The sequence below is a fragment of the Monomorium pharaonis genome, chromosome 4 (assembly GCF_013373865.1).
Source record: "Monomorium pharaonis isolate MP-MQ-018 chromosome 4, ASM1337386v2, whole genome shotgun sequence".
Taxonomy (NCBI): Eukaryota; Metazoa; Arthropoda; class Insecta; order Hymenoptera; family Formicidae; genus Monomorium; species Monomorium pharaonis.
The window spans coordinates 24,811,464-24,828,274 of record NC_050470.1 but is presented as its reverse complement, the minus strand read 5'-3'; the positions used below and the strand labels follow the sequence as shown (position 1 = coordinate 24,828,274).

Sequence of the window (16,811 nt, the reverse complement as noted above, 5' to 3'; positions counted from 1 at the left end):
GATGGAAATATTGTTAATATTTAGGAAAATGTATAACATAATATTTTAAAGTAACTTAATTATTCAATGATCGTTTCCAGTGTGTGTAACAAAATGTTTTTTGTTATTAATTTTTCAATTAAAATTAAATTGAAAAATGTTTTGTATCTTAAATACAACATATCCCACTAAAAGTGTTTGTTAACAAAAAGCGTTTATTTGTTATATTATTTTTGAAATATAACAAGTGATATAATATCTGATTTAACATTATAATCATTATATAGTTGAGGAGAAAAGTGAATAAATGAATTTCATTATTTTATGTTGTTAGTATATTTATTGTATAGGTGTATAATGTACCTTTTGTGCGTATCAGCTCTCGAAATTGTAATCCTAATATAGTATTATTCAACTTTAAATGAATATTAAACGTTGTTGTTAGTCGAAAGTAAAATAATGGAATTTGTTTATTTGATTTAGCGCAAATAATATCGCAATAAGCAAGACAAGTCGCTTGTCTGTATGAATCAACTCTATAATGAAAAATATAAACAAATCTGATCGGTAGCTGCATAGAGAGAAACAGTAAACAAGTTTTGAATTCTTCTATCATCGGTATTCAAAATTTCGTTTATGTATTGTAACATTATTAAAAATTACAATCCTGGGATATATTCGACGAGATTTTTTTATCCATAAGATTATTTTATAAGATTTTTTTGTTTATAAGAGACTAGATTTTCGTGACAGGGGTTGGGCTTTTTTGTCACAGAAGAGATTAAAACCATGTGTGTTCTATCGGGCCGTTTCTAACAAGTGTTATTTCTCCTTTGAGAGACATTATTTTATGTATAGCATTTTTTAAATCCATGCCTACATCTCCATATGCATGTGCGCTATATACATATGTGTTATATATAAAAGTAGATTATGTACAAAGGGAAATTAACTTTTTTGTTATAATAAAAATTTTTTAAATAAAAAGAATAAGCTATTATATATTTCGACGTTACTTATATGCTTTTATTTTATCGCTTATATATTTCTATATATTTTATTAAAATAATTTAATTGTCAAACATCAATAATAATTTCACAAAACTTTTGAAATTGATTTTTAAATTCAATTTTTTTCCAATTTTAAAATTAGACAGTTATTTTATACAGGACAAATTTGCTTTTATTATTGTGTATAGTTATTATAAAAAATTTCACATTTGTACAATTAATTGTTGTATATTTTATCTAAACGATTTTCTATGCAATTTTAAATGTAAAGCCGCAAATCAAATCCTAGCTGGATCATTTTGGACCGTTAAACGAGAATGAGTGAGGTGCGTGGGCGCCATCTAAGCAAACCCAAGTATTACGCTGTACTATCTTTGTTTTCCTTGGCAACACATGGTAGATTACGATATTCTTCACAGTATGTCCAAACTGTCCAGCTGCCCTCGATAATGACGTAACAAAATTTCTGCATAGTGCGCGCAACGGGGGTCACGGTGCGTTGCACCCGCACGCACACGCGCCCATACACCCCTGTTGCCCCGATGGTATTGTGCGAGTATCTGCTCGAAGCAATTTCCTATCTGCCTTCCCGTGCCCCTCTCTATCTCCTCACCCTGCGCCATTTCTCCCGAGCGCTCTATTCCCCGTATACGACCACCGATATCATCCGTTCGTCTTGATCGGCTATGTTTCGACCTAATTGCTTCTGGAATATTATCATTGCCGCTATGAAATATGAAACTTTGGCGGGTAATGAACTCTTCCGTCTCATTAAAGCGAAATTAAGGTATTGGTGTATTGCAAAATTACAAATGTAAAACGTTTTTCTTGAAAAGAATGCAAGATCAAGATAGATAAACTACGCATTATGGAGTGGGAGGTCTGCACGAATATGTTCAGACACGCGTGAAGCATTTTTATTTAGACAGACTGCGATACGTCAACGATAAATTTGATTTATTTTGTTATTTTTTTATACGTAATATTTACGTGTGTAGATAGTATTGTTGTTCGAATAAAAGTTGACATTCCATAACTTCGGATCTCTGTTTTCTATATTATTTTCGTTACGGATTTTTCTTTTTAGTGCCGGTTGTTCCAATGTCTTGGGAAACTTACTTTTCAGGTAAGCGTATGTCTATCTTCATTTTTTTTTTCTTAAATAAATAAAGATGAACACATATTTAGGTGAGTTTACCGAGAAGTTGGAACAACCGGCCCCTAATCCATCGAAAAACTGCAGAACTTTTCGAAGAAAGGGATGGTTTATCAATTATAACGAAATTCTAAAAATAATACATCAATTTCACAAAGGTGTTGAAGTTGGAGTGTAAGAGCGCCGCGCGGGCTGCAAATTGCATTAGTGATTTGCAGACACGGTTCGGTTTAGCGGGGAGTACCGCGAATATGGCGCGAAAGAGGGAAAGCGTGTCAACGCCATGGGGGAGCATTTTATCGATTTATCCATTATCCGTTGAGTGATCTAACACGACGTTCGTCCATTCGTTAGCGCGGCACAACCTTCGCGATTAATTCCGATATCTCGCCTGACAAAACCAGCTTCAATTAAAAGCTGTCGCTGGCGTTTTAGTTGCGCCACGCGGTTGCCTGAAAATTCTGTTACACGTACCCGTTACATACAGTTAGTAACTGTCCGTATACACGGTGTTTCTGAAAAGTTTCCAGACGGAAGAAACGTTTGAAAAGAGATTAACTGAAATTAACTGACTAAACCGTGAAAAATATCGAACTTTTATGTCACTTCGGCATAATTGTATTCGCAACGTTACCAATACTGTGATTGCAATGGAAATGTTGCAAATAAACCCGAGAAAATTTGGATTTTTCTTTTTTCTATGATTGCATTTTGAAGAGTTCGTTATAATGCTTACAATATTGTAGAAACTAATTCTTTGAATCCATTAGAATAATAATGGCCATCTATTAACGTACTTCTTTAATCATATGAATTCTACAAATAGCTAACTTTGTGCTTTTCTTATTATTTCTACCAACGTCTTTTAAATTTCATCATTTTGTTTTTATATCGAATAATATTACTGAAAATATATTGCAGTTTTCCAATTTTTCATTTTATGAACATTTTTTTTAAATGCAATCTCACTATTTCTAATTCCTTGAAACGTACGAATGCGCACGTAATGGTAAAAGTAGTTGTATATCGCTACTTTAATTCAAAGCGATGCGTGCTGCAAAGTCTGAGTGTACCACTCATAACGCTGAATCTTTCATTTTCCGCACACGCGTGCAGCGGCGAGTACGTGAAGCGCGAAACATTTTTATTTCTTTCTCGCGTGTCGTTCGCAGTCTCGCTCATGCCGGCGCCAGAATCAGATTAGTAATCGCGAATCGGTGCTCGCTATCGGACATACACATCTATGGTAGGATTTATTAAACGCGAAAATTAAGAATTCACGGGACAGGAGCCTGAGGCGTGAAATAATTTAGCGCTATATCGATGCATTACGCTACTGTTACGTCGCGCTATCAGCAGCGCCGTGCGTATCTGAAAACACATGTTACATTGGTAATCATGTATACAGCATTCGTACAGAGAGTTCTCTGTCTCATTCTCTCCCCGTCTCTCTTTCCCTCTGCCTGTTCGGCGGACGATCGATAAACTAGGCGGACAGAATCACCGAGTCCGCACTATTCTCCGACCGTTCTGTGTGCGTAGAGCAAGCCGCGCGAAACCTAATGTTCCTCTTACGCGGTCCGACCTGCCAACACTACACGATGCCCGTAACGAAGCGAGGAAGGGTTCTGCCATATACACCACCCGCCATTTACAACCTTACCCCTATTTAGCCGGACCCCTTAGCGAGCGGGAGTAAAAAAAAGCAAATCGAAGTTACGAGCTATTTACAAGCTTCCAAACCCTGCACACTAGACATTTGTGCCTGTCAGTTGCCTTTCCATCGAAAGCTGCACGTTTTCAACTCATCTTCATTTGGTCATAAAAATATAACTCTTTTGGGGTTTGTAAAATAATCCTAATTCTAAGATCTTCACCTTTTTAGTTTTGCGTCGCAGTCTGAATGGGAACCTCAATTTTTCTTAGGCCAATAAAGACTGGTTATTATTGCAAGATGTTAAAAAAGGAATTCAGGATTTGAAAATTTAATACGAGTAAACCCGTTACTTGAACATTAAATTGAATAAAAATGTTTTATTAATACAGTTGAAAAAATTTTTTATATAAAAGTTATAAACAATTTTTAATTGTAATGATAAAAATGACTTATTATTCATCATATGCAACACACACACACAACAGTTTTGTTAAAGTAAATTTAAAATTTTAATTGTGTAGAGCAGGAGGGAGAGATGCAGATCTGAAAATAATTTTATTAAATATATATTTGATTAAAATAATTTTATTAAATTTTATCAAAATAATTATGTAGGATGTTCAAGCTGGTTGCTAAAATGTCAAAACTTTTACTGATGATATTTGAACTTATTATTTATAATTATTTTGATAGTCTAACAAAATTATTTTCTGTATATAATTAAATTTTTAGATAATTCAACAAAATCGTTCTTTTTGTGTGTTATACTATAATATACTATTTTATTATACATGCATATGGAAATGTAAACGTACAAAAAGAACATTAATAAAACATTTTTATATTCTATACAATTTTTCAATAATTTTAATTATTAGTCTTATATTATAAAAATATGAAATTACATGAATAAAAAAAACAAATGTGTATATATACGTATCGTTATTAAACTCACTATGCTGAAAGCTTTTAACAACGGTTAGATACATGTGTATATAAATGTATTATATTGCGTAGAATTTTAATACGAAATCAAGCAACGCAAACTAAAATGTCGAAGTATTAGCACGTGCCGTTAGAATAGGCATAAAAAGTTAGAGATCAAACAAAACAGTGACTGGGATGACTGATCCGCCTAGTCATTAAGGCTTAGCAAACCTACGGATCCAAGCTCATCAACTACGAATAGTTAAATACATCTACACACATACACATATATCTTTTTCTCCTGCGACTATAGTGCTGTGAATAGTGAAAAGAAAACTATAAAAAATAATTTAATTAAAAAAAGTGAATCAAAATATATTGAAGAGAGTCTTTTGATATAAACAAATGTTACAAATTTTTATTAAAAATAAGGAACTATGACAATTTTACAATTTAACAGTTTTTTTAAATTAAATAGTATATTTTTTTAGGTATGTAATACAAAAAATATTTTTTATAGATTATAATGACTAAAGAGATTATTATTTCTTTCTCGTTACGATCTATAATATTCTATATTTATTCGTACATCACCACAAATAAAATCCGATTGTCAGACAAGCTATTTTGCTATGAATTAGAGAATAATCATATTAACGTCATTACTTGCATTCATATTTGATAAAAGCGCGTTCATTAGGAAATTGCCATCGTTAGAGAATTATGCACTTATCAGAGATTGCAAATTTCCACATTTTATTAATAAATGTAATATACATGGCTTTATGATTGCTAGCAATATTATAATATTGAAAAGATGTATAATTTTTAATAATTAACAAATATTTATGAAGAAAATTTGAAAGTTTTATTTGCAGGACTAAATTTTTATCACAAAAAAGAAGAAAGCATGACCACCTAATTCTTTTCATTGAAAGTACCGCTAGTTTACCTGAGCGTAGAGCACGTTAAAAAACGTGCTCTAAAATACAAAAAATATGACTTCTATTTTGAAACATTTTATATGAGGTCTTTTATAAATCAATTCCAATATCAGTCGAACACAAATGCGTTAATTTTGGTCAAGCTAGTTTTATTATCCGGATTATTTTTGAATGCCGAACTAATTTTTGCGTGAATTTATTTGAAAAATAATATTGAGATACAATGCATAAAAGTACTAACGCGAAAGTGTTAAAATGAATGATGAACTCCTTTTTATTAATTAAATGTTGATTGTGTCGCGTTGAGTAAAATTAGTTCATTTAGTTCACTTATCTAGGGTTAAGCAGTTCAGACTTCTTGATATGAGAATAAGGCAGCAAGCGTATTTGAAATAGTGGCATACAGAAATATGCGCAGCGTGTTCTGGATTATCCGCATTTGGTATTATCCTATTTACGTATTATCTGTGCGTTATCGTAAATTGCTAATGACTAATGATGAAGATGAGAAATAACGTGCTCGGACAAAATGATTCATTATCGAGTCCCAGAGGTAAACGAAAATCGCAAATTATTTACATGAACGTATTAAACGTCCACTCGTAAGCATCGCTGGGCGTGTATTTATGCATATCACGAATAAATTACAGTTATACAGCAATGTTTGTTTGTGTCTCAATAAAGTACGGTATGTGCTTTGGATTGCGTTTCTCGATTATCCATACCAACCTTCCTACCCTCAAATTGCCCTGAATAATAGAGATGTTTCTGTAATGTAAACAGATCATGTTTTTATTACATCTACGTAATTAAAATGTTTTATACGATTAAGTTAAAAAAATTGATATAATGAAATCATACTTTTATTATTCATAAATATTAGATTACTTGTCTAACATTTTCGGTAAATCCTGCCTTTTTATATTTCGTTTTCTCTGTATTAGTATACATAGTTGAATAAACGATTTATTCCTTAATCTAAATCGTAGATAATTTCGATAAAATCGTAGATATTTTCTATCGATAGAATACAATTTTTTATTTCTGTTGGGTAGAATTTGTATAAATATGTAAAAATATTTGTGTGTGTGTGTGTGAAGACAAATTTATATTAACATATGCTCTAAATGAAAGTTACACCGAATAGTAATTTAAATAAATGTCATTTGAAATGCGATTTAAAAAAGCCGAAAGAAACAGATATTCTTTCTGTACCAACAAAAATTTTGATTGCTGCGCGTTATCCTGCGAAATTATATAAACTTACATTGGAACTTATTTCACTTTTTACAGGTTTTCCTAAACAATGTTATCTATATTTCGACGCTCATTGACGGTCCTAGAAAAGAGAAAGGAAAAACCCATGAGATAAGAATATCAGTACAAGCTTTCCCGGTACAAACTTGTCCGTTCGGTAAAATTCAAAAAAACGTAACGCCTGTCTATGTGTATACCCGCACGTATACTTGCACGTATGTGACATGTACAGGGCGAGCTGTCGAATAAACCTCTGCGAGAAATCCTCCGGGGAGCATGGGGAGCCGTTATCAGTGTAAGCTCGCACGGACTCGACCGTTCGAAGCGAAGATCGTGGAAAAAGAGCTGGCGGTGGCGGTGCAGGGCCGTCCAAAGGGAAATAGTTTTTCTACAGTAAGGGGGGGGGGGGGAGAAAAGCGAAGCGACCGTATAGCTCCAGCTCCGGGAATACACTCGAGGTTCGAAGATGCCGATGACGGTTGGAGAGGCGTTAGGGAGCCTCGTTTGCTACTTTCGGGTAGCGCGCACAGCCACGGTTCTATTCACTTTTCTCATTAAGCAAATCTCAGGAGGAGAAAACGAGCTCGCGGGTAGAACTTTCGGCGATAAGCCCGAGAAACACGCGGAAGCTGCGCCTTCATCTCCTTTACATCGAGTCGCTTAATTCCTTCCTTCGAAAGTCAGCACGCTTTTCTATGCTCTTCTCTCGTATTAACACGATGCTTTCAAACGCCAAAGCAGGCCATCGCCATTTTAACTGGGATCTCTGTATTTACGTAGGCTCACCGCGTTACCTATACCGCGGCTTATAAATAAGAATGAACAAATTAGTATGCGTACAGTATAGCGCGAAGGAATCGGAAATATCTTCTCCACGTATGTTTCTTATCGATTCCGCTGTTCTCGGTGTCGTCGAAATTCGAAATTCCGCGCTGCGACGATCTCCTCGCGCGCGCAGAAAACAAACTAAAGTGTATAATTAAATGCGCAAATGCAATATCTTTCGAACAATCGTTGATTAAAAAAAGGAAAGAATAAATTATTTCTATTCGTGCTTTCGTACGTGCACGCATGTAGGATGCACATTAAGCTTAATAAATTTATTACATTGATAAATCTACGAGAAATAATTTATGCACACAGAATTTCCAATGAGATCTCAGAATTACGTTTTGTGATATCGCACACGTTACGCAGGATTAAAAAAAAAAAGGATTGTTTTGCAAGCCTCAAGGTTTTCAAGTTTACGATCTTTCCGCAGGAAGCACTTTCTAGTGCTTTTTCTAGATCTGTCGATTTTTTCCGCGCTGACTTCCTGTTTCTAGCGCTGTGACTTTCCGGTGCTTCGCACGTTTCGCTCGCGCGAAATCCCACCACGGGCTTTGCGGTGAACAAACCGAACGGTATCGATTTCAGTTTTACGTAGAGTAGAGCGTAGTGGCGGACGCCAGCCTCAATCGCGCTTGGGCCGATTTCAATCGAGTCGATCCGAACCACTGATTAAAACGATCGTAGGCGCGCTGAAGAGAGTGTGTGTGTGTGAGAGAGAGAGAGAGAGAGAGAGAGAGAGAGAGAGAGAGAGAGAGAGAGAGAGAGAGAGAGAGAGAGTGAGAGAGTATATATACACACTGGGTGGATTCGGATGTATCTCGGCGAGCCAACTATCTCGTCAATGAGATAAAGCTCGAATGGATTAAAGGAAGAGCCGTCGTGCGAATGCAGTGCTATCCGGTGAGGTGATGGTGGGTGAGGGCATCACGGGGAACAGTAGGAGGAGGGAAGATAATAGGGGGAAAGGGGAGAGTGCAGGAATCCGACTCGCGAATGCGTTTATCTCGATCCGCCGAGGTCGCGTTACATGTTCGCCGCTGAGAAGCATTTCATCAACGTCATTCGCCCGCAGCCTTCCTCACCCCCTTCTGGCGTCCTCCCTCCCTCCCTCCCTCCGTGTTCCCTTCTTCCATGCCCTTTCGCCTTTTGTTTCCATTTCTTCTTCCACTTGCTCGTTATCTCGCTTTCACTCTTTCTCTCCGTTTTTCGTTCTGCATCTTTCTTTCTTCGCATCTCCACTCACTTCCCCCTTTCTCTCTTTCCCTCTGTGCGCCGTCCCTTCAGCTCTCTCTCTCTCTTCTTTCTTTGTATTCTCTTCCTTTATGGACCTTCTCTCTGTGCGATTTTGTTTTCCTTCCGCTGATCTCTTTTTGTTTCCACAACGACGGAGGGCGAATATTTCCTCGCCTTTGCTCAGTGGGTTTGGTATCGGAGCGGACGTGTTTCGTTTAAACGAGAGACGGTAGGTAGAAACGACGATGCTGTCGACGATGCTGTCTGTGGCGATTCGTCGTCGTCTCGAAAACGAACGTGGTACATCCTGCCGTGCGGACAAATGTGTGCGCTCCTAGGGTCTTCGGGTATCATAAATGATACTCATCGGTTTTTATAGCGAGCCATTATAACTCACGACAAGTCATTGAACACAGAGAAACAATCGGCTCTTAACTCATTCTTTTAAATCATTCTAACCGAAGAAAGTGAAGTTAACTCGGCGAACGTGACAACATGGTAGTATTGCAATATTTATGACAGCTAATTAATTTTTTGTTCTTTTAAATGTGTTTAACATTAGTTCAAATTGTTTCTATTATCGTAATTTTAATATACTTTTCTCACATCTCTTTCTTCTTCACATTATTCCGCTTCTCTTCGATCCCATTATGCAGTGTCGTCTCATTTTTATAAAACGTCTTAAGTATTGGATATTTTATAACTTTAAATCAGACTCAATTAGAAACATATTGGTGAATGGAAATATTCATTAATAAAAATATAATAATTTTGATATTTAAAATTACTAGCATTTTTAATCTGATTTTTAATATCGTAACGATATATAAAGTATATTACGTATAACTTGAAAAAAAATGTGATAAACGATGCTGTCTCTTTTAACATTTTTATTAAGGAAATTGCTCAGACTAGCGTTAAATCAATCATGGAAATTGTAGTTAAAACTATACCGAGTGATACACTTGGTGAGATTGTGTATGAAATATATATCCCTTGCATGTTCTTGCACCATGTGCAATATAATCGCATACATGGACGCAATTTTTTTCGGAAGTCGACGAAAGAAATTTACTTGTACCGGTGAATGCGCAACTGTTTTTTCGCGATCTTTGTTGAAGATAAGCCGAGCTCACACGAGTTCCGCTTGTCTATCGGGAGGATCGCATTCAGCGTGGGCACAAGATGAGAGTCGGGCTGCCGCATTTAACGCTAAATGGGCGATGAGAATGTCGAGTGATGAAGCATTTGCGTGTGGCGTTTTTTCACACGGACGAGGAGAGTGCTTGATTATGTCTGAAAGAATTGTTGGAAAGCTGACACCGCGTCGAACCGGATTTTTCTACCCGCAAATATACTTTACTCGTGAATCGAGGAAAGCGAGAATGAAAGTACAATGAACAAGTGAAATTACTATATCTTCACACAGGGTGATTTGAAAGGAGATAGTCACACTTTTCTTGCGGAAATTTTAAAATGTTAAAACAAGACGTGTTCTATAAACACATATATCCAATTATCCCAGCAGTTCCTATCTCCTTTGTGCGAAAGTATATTTAAATATATAAATGTATATTTACTCAGGTTATATATCGATGCAATTAATTTTGTTATAATAATCTGGATAAAAATAAGTGAAAACAAAGACAGAATTATTAGTTAATTACAGTATATCAGTTATACGCTTGCTTTTATTTTCATCTAACATGTGTTGGAAGCACTACTGCTTTCTCCCGAATCGCTCTGTAGAACGCAAGACTATGGTTCGCGTATTAAAGCGATTCCGTTTCCGGTGCTAACACCCAGAGCCTGTCCACGCGCGTGTATTGCAAGGCGTGTAATACAATCACGATAATTCGCCGTGTAGTACAATTATTGCGGAATTAACCGCCGTCTCAAGGGCGCGGCTTTGCTGACTTACGTTATGCGGCGGCGCGATTATTACGACATTAATTTCATTTTATGCTTCCTGTTGCAGGTCTAAAGGCGCGGAATAATTCGGAACAACGGCTCGCTTCGCCTCGCCTCGTCTCCTGCAGAAAACAATGTTCCGTTATTAGACGACTGCAATAAGCGTAATCGCCGGCCCGAAAGTAACGTGAGTACCAAATGCCAAGTCGTCATTGCCCCTCTCGTTCTACTAGCGGATTCTACGCCGATCTTTTGACGATCGTTTTCGAAACGCGTGTGTGCTTTCGTTCCGTGCCACTTGCATCTGGGGAGAGAAAATTTCTCAGGGAATTTTATTCTCTCCCTTTTCTGTTATTGTTCTCCTTTACCTGGCGCGCGTTTGATGTTAGTTTTCCACATTGACAGTCGATGTAGAATGTGGCGTGTTTCAAAAGAGAACCCGAAATAGGATTATACAGACTGACTGCTTGCCCAAGTAGCACGGGAGTCCAAACAGCATCTTCTATAAACTGTTTGTCTGATTTCTGTTATCTCGATAGCCGGCATTATTTTGACGGCGCGGTTTTATTTATATTGCTATGTGCTATGCGCGAAGCTCATAATTATGATTTATACTCTTTCACCGCTATCTATTCTCCAAACATCCTGCAGTTTATACATAATAGCGTGAGTTGTAATATACCGTTGCGGTGAGATGGTACTCGAGACATTACTTCTGTGTCTATCATCTATCACGGTACGCTGCACACGAACCAATTAATCTTAATTGTACATTCGCATTGTAGAGGAATGTGTTTTGAGAAAGAACAATTATTTGTTCTCCTTTTCGCGAACGGAGTGCTATTATCTTTCCCTTTTTTTTTTCCTTTTTTTTTCCCCCGTGTAATACGTGCGCGGTCCCGTATTTGAAGTCTCGGATAAATGCACGTCCGAAAATTGGCGGCGACCGAGACGGCTTCTGTGCGGCATCGAAATACGAAACAACCAAAGTTAAATTTTTCAAGCCACTTGTGCGAACGCGATTTGCCTCTCTATCGGCACAATTTTTGCAATACACTTCTGAATACTCGCCATCGCTTACGCCCGAACTGGCCGAGCTTTTCATCGAAACAGAATAGTAGGGCGACATGAAAGGGCAAAAGAGACGGAAAGAGGAAAAAGGGAAGAATAAATGGAGAGGCGGCATGTATGTTATCGAACGAATACGTCGATGTGTCGAGGCAGAATCGACATTCCAACTACTGCGCCTGAATTTTTATATGCGCCAGACGGAAATTTGGGACAGTCAATCTTACGGGGGTGCCGGAAGAAATAAAAATTCGAAAAACAACACACCTTCGCTCGGCGAAATAAACCTTGCTAAGGTTCTAAGAAAATTCACCGGAGGGAAAAAAATCGAGCTAAAGCGACACGTGAGCTATGTATTGCGGCGTTTAGAACCGACGAAGGTAGAAAGATTAAAGAGGAGGCATTCATTACTAAGAAATTGCGCCGGAAGTTCCAAACTATCAGGTATCCGAACTGCTGTGCTAATGGCATGTGTTTCTAATCACTAGGGGGGTTGCGCCGGCAGCAGAAATTTTCGAGAGATCCGACATTCGAGTCGGATCTATTCGCGAAATTGAATTCAATTTTAGTCCAGGTGATGCCCAGGATTACTTTCGATTACCCTGAATTTTTCGGGCGCGCGATATCTCTTCGGCTTACCCGAGTTCTGGCGCCCCGATAACAATCGATCACTCAAAAATCGATCGTCCGAACGCTTTGTCTTGATTTTTTATTTAACTTTGACATGAATTTTCACTCCGCGTCGGGGCGAATGGCCAGCATGACTGGTTATTATTGGCCCCTTGTAGAACCGAACAAAGCCCCAAAAAATAGCCAGGAGCCGGTCCCTGACCCGTGTTCATAAAGGGACAAAAATTTAAAACCACATTTTCGGACCCGACGAGTCCGTCGTACATGTTAGTAATTGTCTTCGGGGTTTTAAGACGCCGTCGAAAAAATTAGGTAATTAAGATGGCTGCCTGCCGCTGCTGCATCTCTCTCCCGCCGCACGTATCCCGTTCCGTTGCGTTGGCCGCGTCCTCTCCTTGGTCCTTTGCCTCTTTGGTCGGGACGAAGTTTTTACCGCGCTGGATGCCCCGCGACCGCTATGATATTGCATGCCGGCGGAATTTTGATGCCGTACGTGCCGTATATGGATATGGATGTCTGCTAGTACCTAATTTCACGATTCTTAACCCTCAGCGAGAGCTATTCCTCGGGCTCCGTTGCGTCGAAAAACGTTGCCATGACGAATAACGAAACGTTAAAAAAGGGATAAAAATCGTGTTTTTTTTTTTTTATTTTTTTCAAGTGGAGTCATATAGATCCCATTGTACCGAAAACAGAACAGAATTTATGGTATGTGCTGAGGACTGAACTGTTTGGTAGTGGAGTATTCAGCTCCAGACGCTTTGGAACAAACAAACCCTTCTTCAGGTCAGCTTCGAACGAGGAAATCATTTTTCAAACAGAAACTGTATTGACTGCTGAACGCTCGCTGTTGCTCGACCAAGCTTTTGACTTTTGTCAAAAATGCGATAGTTTGTCACTCATAAGTCACCCATCACTCATAAAAATGTACCAGGTCCTGCATTTAAAGAATTAATTGTTCCTTCTTTTTAATTATTATTCTTAATAATCTTGTATGGTTTAATCAAACATCTTACGTCTGGTGCTTTTAAGCCTGCATGACAGGATTTGTTGTCTCGAAGTTGTTAATCCTCAAACACCGGTCTGAATGCGGATATTCAAATTATAATTATGCAACAAAGCCAGTATATTGTAAAATTAAGCTGAGACATTTAACTAGCTTTCACTTTAATAGAACTTTTAATTTGAGAATTAATTAATGCTGGATTTGAAAGGACAGTGATGAGCATTGCATCTCAAAGCTTTATTAAACAAAAAACAATTTTTAATTGGATGAAGAATCTACAACTTAAAAGAATGATCGTAATTTTGAGATATTCCATATAAAATCTCTCGGATTCTCATCTTTCTCAGACATTTCTTTATCCGACATCGTAAGAAGACTGAAGAATCTTATCTTCGTTATTGCAACGAAATAAGAAACGCTGCGGTTTCTCCATCATTATAGCTGCGATTAAGACAAGAAAATTATTCAATTCGATATAAATGTTCGTGGAACAAGGAGTTATCGTTAGAATTCTGAAAGAATCGGACGCTACTTCGTTAAGTTACAACTTTCGGTCTTTTAAAGAATCATCAGATAAAGAAACGTGTAAGAAGAGCGAGAGAGAGAGAGGGGGGGGGAGGAAGGGGGGAAGAGAAAGAGGATGAAACGCGTACCCATGATATTCCCAAATTACCGTCACATTTTTGAGTGAAGGAACAGTGATTTCGGACTCGGGAGAATCTCGAGATTAAAAACCTCAGGCGCACTTCGGGCCGGGAGTGTTCGTGGTCCGGGTGAATGCCGGGGACGCCGGTATCGAACGAAATGTCAGGGGAAGGGAGCGACGTATCGCCGACGGCGAGGAGATCGAGAAAGAGCGCGTCCTCCTCGTACTACCCGCGATAACTGGCGCGATTCCAACGGACGAAGGGCGAGTAGGGTGGTACGAAAGGGCGAAACAGAGGTGCGGATACGACACCCGAAAAAACCCCGGGGTCCAGTCATTCTCGAAATAGGCACCTGGAATGCCGATCCTTCAGCGAGAGCTATTCCTTCTATCAGAACTTCGCGTTCTCGTGTCACCCGTCCGTCTCTCTTCCTCTTTCTTTCTCTCCCTACGCCCCTCGGCCCGTCTCGGGCCTCTGTCTGCGCATGCCATTATCCTCGGCTATCATTAAGTCTAAACCGTTGTGGTCAAATTTGGATAACCGATTGATGGACTCTAATAAAGAAATGATGCTGTACCTTATGCTAATGGCCTCGGCGGGCCACTCAGACCTTGACTCCGTGGCGATAAGGAACACGGCATGAATGCGCTCAAAAAATTTATAAAGAAATTACAGATGCAGTTAGCACAATTTCTCGCGCGTTCTTCTCCTTAAATGCGTCATCAAGTATTCGCAATAAGGTATAGCATCACTTTGATCTGACTATGACAGTTTAAAATTTAAGTTCGTCTTTGCGCAATCATTTTTCACGAATATTTCTTTTACATAATGATATAAAATTATTATAGATATTTCATGTGTCTGTCAGCTAAACATCTGATAAGTTCGCTCTTGACAAGAAAATTTACGCGAAACTCCTTCGGAATATCACCTCGTTCCCTTTTTACCCGGAAAGGTGATGCCTGCGCGACGTTGTAGCGTTCGAAATTAAAAGGAGAGTTTCACCGTCAGCTCCTTCTGTACCGTTTAGCGTGATCATTTTCGCGCGCATCACTTTGTCTCTGGCAACAGGCAAATATCATGCGGCTGTACGGCTGCTGCGCCCTTCTTCCACCCACCTTCTCTCCGCAGTTGTACGAAGTTGAAAAGACCATCCGTGCGATCTCGGAAGGCATACCCCGAGAGATGGAACGGCGGGGCGGCGGCAAAGGGGGCGAAGCAGAGGAGACGGAGGCCACCGAGAAAGATACCGATGGCATTTAGTAGCTTCGCTCGGAACGTTTTAGATAATGACTGGGTGGATTACTGGGGTCTAGACGAGAAAGGAGGGCCTTCTTTTCCTCTCGTTCGATTCCACCGCCGCCGCTCGGTTGCTGCGGGAGAATCGAAACGAGGAGAAGTGGAAACGGGATGCCGCTAGAAGACCGAAGAGCGTGAGAGGGTGAGAGACGGTGAAAGATTTCGACTGAAGTACAGGAGAGAGGAAATATGTTATATAGATAAGGACGGCCGGCCGCGTCCTCGCGATAGCGAAGCTTTCATTCCGTGGCATTATTCACATCGTTTGCCAGACAAACGAACGAGGCGGAAAGCTCGCCGGAGCGAGAAACATTGCGTTTTCGAGTGCGTCGCTCCAAAAAAAGTAGGCGACCTCGCGGTAGCGCGTTGCCGGCGCGGCGGCGGGAACTGGGGAACTGTGGCTCGCGCCGATGCTCGCCGCGCCGGTTTAGTCGGAAGCCTCGATTTTTGTCTCTCCTCCGTTTTTCCTGGCGCTTCTCTATTTGAGCACTTTTTTTCTGGCCGCGCAACGAGAGCGCCGTGCGTATATATACTATATATATATATGTATTATATATATATCGTTTGCAATAGCGCCGGGGATCGCGCTGAGAGAGGTGATATCATCGATGCAGAAAGGAGTTCACCAACGGACACGGGGTGATTCACTAAAATTGGTATATTTAAATATCGGATTGGAAGCTTACACGAAACTTTTTCAATCTCTGAAGGTTTTTCTGCAGGTGGTTTTTTCTATCCCTTAAATGTGAAGTTCTAATTATTCTAATGAATGTTGTCGTATGGAAAAAAGATTTAAAGCGATCTAAAAGCAGTGATTTAATGAAATGTTCTAATGAGGAAAACGGCTTTAGAGAAAATTTGAAGCCGCGCTTATTCCAATAATACGGCGTAATAAAAATTTATTTAGAGAACTCTGAAGCCTTATGATTGTTTTAATAAAGCGTTGCATGCAAATTGAAAAATAAATATTTGTTTTGTTGTTTTTTGAAATAAATTCTTAGGGTATGTGATTTTATACGGAATTTTTATATTTCGTCAAAAAATTAAATATGAGTCATTAATCAGTTATTTTTCTTTAAACAATTGTTATTCCAATATCTTATTATTTTTTAAGAGATATTATTCTTTTAGTGAAGGAAATAGTAGTAAATAAGCATATCTTTTTAAGGGAGATACAAAAATATCCTGATTCTAATTGATCATATAGCGAAGAATTTTTGAGGAAAGAAATGAAAAAAATGCTAGGTACGCGATA

The 16,811-nt window shown here is 38.6% G+C and overlaps 1 protein-coding gene across 1 annotated transcript in view; it reads left to right on the top strand.

The window, feature by feature from the left end:
• Positions 1–16,811, top strand: part of LOC105830188 — a 128,791-nt gene that overhangs the window by 72,723 nt on the left and 39,257 nt on the right. The window contains exon 3 of the mRNA XM_028189306.2: positions 10,974–11,093. The gene's annotated coding sequence lies outside the window, so the exon portion shown is untranslated. The remainder of the gene's footprint in view (positions 1–10,973; positions 11,094–16,811) is intronic.